Raw genomic sequence first — 8,729 nt, 5'->3', positions numbered from 1 at the left:
GAAAAAAATCTTCACTAACCCCACATCTGATAGACAGCTAATATCCAAAATATATAAAGAACTCAAGAATTTAATCACCAAAAAAACCAAACAACCCAATCAAAAAATGGGGTATAGAACTAAACTGAGAATTCAGAGCAGAGGAATTTTGAATGGCTGAGAAACATATAAAGAAATGTTCAAAGTCCTTAGTGATCAGAGAAATGCAAATCAGACCAGCAGTCTCAATTAATCTGGACCCCTGATATCTTTCAAACACTGGACCACCAAACATACAGCATACACCAGCTGATATGAGGCCCCCAACACACATACAGTAGAGGGTTTCAGGTTTGTGTCCATTCAGAGATTATGTACCTAACCCTCTAGAAACTAGAGGTCCCAGGGAGTTTAGAGGTCAGGTGGGGTGGGGAGTGGGGGCATCCATGTGGAGACTGGGTGTGGTGGGGAGGATGTGTGGGATGTGGAGCAGTCAGAGGGTAGATGGGGAAGGGCGGGGAATGGAATATGGAGTGTAAAAAATGAATTACAAATAAAATTAAAGAACAACAACAAAGAAAAAAGGTTGCCAAAGTAAAATGTAGTCTAGCAGAAATGAAAATAGGATCTATAAGACTACCAACAATTAAACAATAATGCCACAATACACAATTCAAGGAGAAAGTGAGGAGATATCTGAAACCATTAAACCCTACTAAAGGAAGGAGTAAGTGAACCAACTCAAAGCTTCCATTTCAGCAGTCCAATTTGGCTGGTTTTAAAACCAAATGGTAAATGGCGAATGACAGTATATTATAGGAGCATTAATGAATTGTTCCCTGAACTGCCAGGACAATTACTAGATGTAGAAGATATTTTCATGAGGATCATGAAAGCAGCAACACAATGGCTGGCAAGTATAGATTTGTCAGACATGTGCTTTGGCACCACTGTACCCACAAGGCAGAGAATACGCTGCATTCACTTGGTAAGGAAGACAGTACCAATGTTCAAGATAATCACAAGGACACATAAACAGCCCACAAAGTTCTAAGATGGTCACTGGATGGTCACACCAGCACCTAACTCTAGTATATGTTCATATGTTGATGAACTTTTGATAATACACACATACACACACACACACACACACAAAATACACAAAAAATAAGTATTGAGAGATGATGGTTAGACCATCAATAAGGATAAAACATCAAAATCAGTTACAAAGGTCAAGTTCTTGGGTGCAATGTGGTCCACTACAGGACCAGAAATACCTACAGAAGTCATATAAGTTCGAACAGCTTAAAACACCAACCAATAAAACAGAGGTACAATGTCTTATAGGATTATTTGGATATTGGAGACAACACATACCATATTTCAAAGTCATTCCACAGCCCTTGTATAATATTACAAGGAAAGCAAATGATTTTATTTGGGATAAACCCCAAGAACAAGCCGTAAAAACAATGCTAGAATATATAAAGGGATATTCTAAACTACAATACATCCAACCAGATGGTATAGTATATTTAGACATAAAACAATATAGAAACTGGAGTATCTTTGACTTTTGAAATGGTAGAGAATGGCCAGTAGGCTTCTACTGTAAACACTTCCTGTGGTCAGAAAACAAATTCTCTCTATTTGAGAAAACAATTTGGACACCATATGAGGCCTTTAGAACTTGCCCCAGCATGCTGCAGAACAGCCAAGTAATACTCAGAACTGCCATCCCGATCCTAGATTGGATCAAGGCACCTGAGGAAGCATGGGCCTGTCTGCCCATGGAAGGAAAGTACTACAGTGGAAATGGTACTTAGCGGAGCTCCTTCTCTCTGGTACCCTGTCTGCAAAGGGGTCGGTGCCAAAGGCATCGGAGTCGCTAATTCAGACCGACTGCCCTATGACTCCACAGGGATTATTAATCATCCCAAATGCCACCCCTCCCCAGAAATAGGTACCACTAGGGCATTGGGGGACAGGAGAGTACCAGCCTTCTCTGGTTAATGCCTGGTTTATAGGTGGCTCCGCACCTAGGAAACAGAACATGGTCTTATGGAAGGCAGCAGCCTACAGACCCGGGGATGGAATGGTGATCACGGAACACGGAGCAGCTATATCTGCACAACATGCAGAAGAAGTAGCAGCTGCACTAGCAAAGCGAAACAACGTAAAACAAAATGTACACTTGTTCACTGACCCATGGTGCATAGCCAACGGTTTAGCCAATGGCATAGATATACGTCAGGAAAATGGAAAGTGAATGATTGGAAAATTAATGGCAAGGGTATATGGTCCAAGGAATTTTGGATGGAATTATATAATGTAGCCAAAGAAATTAAGGTGTACATATATTATGTGGACACCCATACTAACAAGGTGACCAGTATAGATATAATGATACAGTGGGTAAATTAGCCAGCCTAGCAATTAGATTAAAATGAAATTGGAAGGCAGAGCAGATGGGCTCCAGTAAGTTAAGGCTTAAAGCAGATTGGAAGCCGATACCAACCAGAGACTTAGAGACAGAGATTACCACCAAAGAAATATTAAAAATATGCGAGACCCTGGGACATGCAGGATTGCACACCGTGTTCCAGTGGTTTCCAGGCAGAAACTTAAAGGTGACATGGAAAAGGATTAAGGATGCAATAAACTAATGCAAACATTGCCTAGGATATAAAACTAGATTCACACACAATTATAGGGAAAACAGGACATAGGCTGAGTTTCAATCATGCCTTCCAAATAGACTTTAGAGGACCATTAAGTCAATGGAAAGGAGAATTTGTATGCACCTTGGTAGACTTAGGCACCAGATTAGGATCTTTAACCACACCCACACTATGGGATTGGGTTTCCCATTGTGGGACCCCAAGTATTATACAGTCTGATCAAGGAATGTGTCCCACAGGGAACACATTTAAAATATTTGTAAGATTATGAATATACAATGGCACTATCACGTGGCTTATCAGCCAACAACAGCAGGAGCCATCAAAAGAGCTGATGGCCTGCTCAAAACTGAGCTAGCATGTAGAGATAAGAGCAGCTCCCTGGCACAAGAACTAATGAAATGCACACATGAACTAAACATTAGACCAAGATTGAGTAGGGAATCCCCGATATAAGATGCAGTAAACTATAACATAGATAAAGATTACCCAATGGCGCAGGATAAGGTACTAAGTAGGGTCTATAATTACATTCACAGGAATAAGAAGGGTCAGACACTTGAGGCAGCAGAAGTGGTTACCGAAGGATAGGGAAAATTGTCTGGATTACCCAAGGTGAAGCCAACCTAAAACTGTCCAGACTGGAAGATATTGCATGACACATTATACATACATCTTTATGCAAAAGCCTCTATTCTACATGCCTAGCAATAATTATAGTATTTATAATTATTTATAGTGGTGGTAAATTTGCAACACACTGGTGTGACCAAATAACAAGTCAAGGGATAAATATAACCCACAGGAAGTTGGCAGGAACAAAATCTGCCAATTGGTCTAGGTTCCTACATCACCATACATGTTAAGGTACCCTGGCAATCCTCTTGGTATTGGTACTGACTTCACAAACATCACACTGGATAACAGCCATACTAATTATAACCTAAAGGTGGAAACATCTCAGCATGCCTATCCTGTATATGCTCCTGGGAACAATAGGAGGAATAGCCATAATTACAATGGCCTCCCCACAAGCAATTCCAGCAGCAAGCATATTAGTATCATTATGCTGTGGCTCTTAATTGTTTTTTGGATTATGTCAGGGAACATCAGGCAACAATACAACTGGAAGCACCCCAACCAGTGCACCAAGGAATATAGGAGCCACTAGCACAATACCTAGCACCACAAGTTCGGGCACAGTGGTCAGCACAGGGTCCATAGAAACCAGTAGTGCTAGTAATCCCTCAAGAAAACGAACCACCACCATACCAAATATTGGACCTCCCAGGAATTTTAATGCCACCACCTACCCCACTTTTGTAGGACCAGATAGGAAACTACTAGGTTATTGGACAGATGAGACATACTGGACAAGATTCATTGGTAGCACCCACTCCTTTTGGCAGAAATATGCTTATTTAAATTATAGATGGCTTAGAGGATGTGACCAATTCAGAGCAGCCTCCAAACCAGCACATCTCTTTAAGACCTACATATCTTGTGGCTACAGAGGGAAATAATACTAACATTCATGAGCAAAAGCCATGAAAATGCCATCTTAATGAATTGCATACCAACCTATCCAATGCTAGAGCTATATTCAGTAACCATTGGAGAAAACCCTCACAGCTAAGATATAATAACATCTATAAAACATCAAAGGGTTGCACAACCGCTTTTACAGGCATAGAAACAGAAGCAACCTTTGACTGTGATATGGCCATCAGTTCCACATTCTTTTTTTTTTTTTTTTTTTCGAGACAGGGTTTCTCTGTGTAGCCCTGGCTGTCCTGGCACTCACTTTGTAGACCAGGCTGGCCTCGAACTCAGAAATCCGCCTGCCTCTGCCTCCCGAGTGCTGGGACTAAAGGCGTGCGCCACCACGCCCGGCCCAGTTCCACATTCTTAAAGTTGCACTTTGCAACCAAACCAGAGATGCTCTAGAGGAAATTATCAGTAAGACCACACAACTCTGGCACTGGAAGAACAGATGTATGAATATCGTGCGGAATATGATTATGAAAAGGTTGATAAGAAAGGTTCTGATAAAACAGCCACCTACCCCACAACCCCTACAACCACAATAAATCCATGCAAACTGATGAGTTGGACACACCACCTGAGTATACCTGTTTAACCCTGGCCCCTGTGATCAGGGATGCCACCTTTGTCCAAGTCGTATGGGAACAGATGCCCCAATTTCTTGAAAGCAAAGATAGATGAAACTTTTAAGACAGGAATGGAACACAGCAAATTGGCTATGTGTAGCAGAATTTCTTACTTTACCATGGTACGGCAACCTAACACCATACAGTACACCATCCTGGGGCTATAGTATCAGAACTAAAAAGTTCTCAGACCTAAAACAATACTGGAGAGCAATGGCATTGGGCATACAACATTACAGACAGCCGTGAGTGCTTACTGACCCCATTCCACAACCACGGACAGCAACAGTGACACCAGAGAGAAAACCAGTCTTGCATGCATAGCACTACAACACACATGTGCTACCCAGTAGGAGTAGAAGGCAGCATTGCAAGGACACAGGACCCCCCCCCCCCAATATAGTTTATAATTGTCTGAGTAAAACAGCAATACCAAATGTAACAGCAAGCTTTGCGGGCCAGAATGTTATGGGCCCACTTGACAAAAATTTGAGCCGTACCTCTTCAACCTTTAAAATCATGGACACAGAAACATTTGGATGGAACATTAAGAACAAAATAAGGGAATCAGTGATGTTATATATTAGTAATTAGAATATCCCAGTAATATTCAGATATCCAATGAGAGCGATATCATTCAAGTTTGATACTTATAATAAAATTAACACATCAAGAATAGCAAACATAAGAGGACCCTGGCAAACATTACCTTTCTAAAGGAGTATTTAATAGGCAGATACGCAGTCCTCATGCTTGGTGATCAGCATCATGGTAATGAGACCTTTTGGGACACAGGTAATAGAACGAAGTCCTACAGTTGGTTGAGATCAATCTGCGATACAGTACTAGATACACAAACGTTGGATTTCCCTATATCATGGGACATTAAAGTAAATGACACTACAAAAACAATACCAGCCAAAAATGTTACTATATTTAAAGAGACACAACAAATACCAGCCTTTAAGTATTCAGGGTGGACATAGGTGGAATATATTAAACCACATATTATCTTCAAAATATACAAAAGGCAGGCACACCACAAGAATTAAAGTATTATAGGATATTGTATTCCATTCTGGCAATACAGAATAAAACAGTACCATGGTGGAAAACTTGGGATTTAGATATGAAGTCCATTTAAAAAATTAGACATGATAAATTACCATATTATTTCTATTACTAACTACACAATCCACAATATAAAGAATGGGTGATGTCAGATTAGACAGCCCACAAGTCTAAAGCAAATATGCAACATATGATTGGGGAATCATGGATACTATTTATTATTTTCCCATGACCAGGGCATTATAGCACAATTAGGAACCCTCAAATATACCATGTATAATGGACAGAGGTAATATAAAATATAATTATACTATGCAGATTAAATTTAAAACAGCCCACTATCCTAGAGAATGGATTATACCACCACCAGGTAAACCAAAACTAGTAAGAGCTCCATTTATTGAACCAGACACAACATTATCAGCACAAGAATTAGACTCTTCTAGTTAAAAATTAATTTAATGGCATTAAAACCTCCCAAAACACATTGCCCAGATGGACTTTCTTATGAACTACAATATTCCTCAATGAATAAATTCAGAAGAAAACCCCCTACAAACATTAGCAGTGGGAGCTTTTGTGGCTGGAGCAATCCTCAGAGGCATATACAAAAAAATTAATGCAGACACAGCCAAAGCATGTATCACAAAGTATCACAACCAATTGATTCATTACATACGATAGTAAATACTATGGAAACAGAGATACAGGTATTCCAGGAAACATGCAGTTAGGAATATAAAAGGATGTCAAATCTCATTACCACTATTCATAACCTGATTATGTGCCAAATTTATAAATCTAATGAAGTAAGTATAACTATAGAATTAGACATATTGTTCACAATAGCAATGGGCAGACAAACCCCTGAATTTCAAACTATTCTGGACACTGAAAGAATGTCTTGGGGGTTAGTGAGATGGCTCAGTGGGTAAGGGTACTGACTGCTCTTCCAAAGGTCCTGAGTTCAAATCCCAGCAACCACATGGTGGCTCACAACCACCCATAATGAGATCTGACACCCTCTTCTGGTGTGTCTGAAGTCAGCTACAGTGAATTTACGTAATAATAATAAATAAATCTTAAAAAAAAAGAAAGAATGTCTTACTGTGCTGAAGGTATGTGAACTAAAGCACAAATATTTTTAGATAATGCATAGAATGGATACATGGATAAATATATATCACAAACATATATATTGTATAAAACACCATATACACAGGAGGAAACCTGGATGGCACCAATTGACCACTTCATATGGATAAATGTTAATAACACAACACCATAAATCCCTATGTTGTATACAGAGTAGGACCCAACACATATGTATATCCACATGTACCCATAAAAAATTAGAAGAAACAGCATTGGCACATTCCACTATGTCTCAGACTGTACAAATCCTGGGTAACTATAAGTTCTTGGTATTCACCAATAATGAAACTATAGCTAGATGCAATTATTTAAATGAAACAAGCATGGATGATAATCACATAGAATGGAATATAACTAGAGGATGCTACCTAGTACATAATGGTTCCCAGATGGTAGTACACAAACAGAAGAGACTATCACAGTAAACTACCAAGGAAAAAATTACTTCTTGTCAGACACACAATTTGATATTGAAATAGAGAAAAGTCACATGGATAAATTTGGTAACACCACTAGAGAAATTGACGAGGTAGCAGAGCACAATGAGACACAACTACAGAGCATACATCAAACAGTCTTGATCCAAGAAGAATTATGGGTGCATAAGACAGCAGAATTACACAATATGGAAAGCCTGCTGAGAGCAAACACCTTCATGTGTAAGAAGGACTGGAATAAGAAATTGAAAAAGTGTGGCATATGGGACCAATTAGCTAGGATTGCTCAGTTTGATTTTGTGTGTTATCCTATATATAATTGGTTTCATTCATTGAAAGAAGTATTTTGGTTCATGATATTTAGCATTCTTCTTGTCCTAACCATAAGAATACGTTTGTTTCTTTTTAAATATGTCTGTAATAAGGAAAACAAGAATTGCTAATAGGAAGAACGTGGGGATGTACGCAGGGTGTTAATGCAACCTGGGAAACTTCCACAATCAAATATTTTTTTTTTGTTAATTGTTTCAATAAAACGATGGTGTCATTGAAAGACTTGTTTAGCAGATTGCGTGTATCCATGTTTGGATCTCACAAAAATTGTGCTTATTATCCTCATTAACCATGATAAACCCCCGGGGCCTACCAGAGGAAGGCTTACTTTAAATTAGTAAACCATGTTTGTTTCCACTTGCCAATGACCAGATACCCGCTATACAAGGAACCCATTAGACAGGCAAGTCACTGCATAGCCTCTGTGTTTGCAGCCTATATAAACAAAGGCAGCCATTATCAGTATGATCTGTGCAAAGCTCTGATCATGTGTGATGGCGAATCCGTAAAAGCCTAGTAGAGACTAATATGGAGCCAAATCTCCCATGCCACCCCATGATTTAAAAATGCTAGAAGCAGATTGTACCAGACAATTGGTAAACCATTTCTAGAGGAAAGCCTGTTCCAACTTAATGCTTATATTACATGGAAAGCCCTCCCCTCATGATTTAACAAGTACAAAATGTGTAGCATGCTGCCAAGACTGGAGAGGCTACCTTTAAGATTAGACTACTATATAAGCTTTGTCAAACTGAATATTAGAGAAACTGTTACACATGACTTTGGTCCCCCTGACCTATGTGTGTGCCCTTGTGAATCCCTGAGACCCTGAGTGGCTTGAGGACTCAGAGGATGGAATGTAGAGAGCATATAAATTAGAAATAAGAACTGGGCTGAGTTGA

Source organism: Mus caroli, chromosome 5 (assembly GCF_900094665.2).
Source record: "Mus caroli chromosome 5, CAROLI_EIJ_v1.1, whole genome shotgun sequence".
Classification (NCBI taxonomy): Eukaryota; Metazoa; Chordata; class Mammalia; order Rodentia; family Muridae; genus Mus; species Mus caroli.
The sequence above is the reverse complement of the archived record's forward strand: the minus strand, read 5'-3'. Positions refer to the sequence as shown.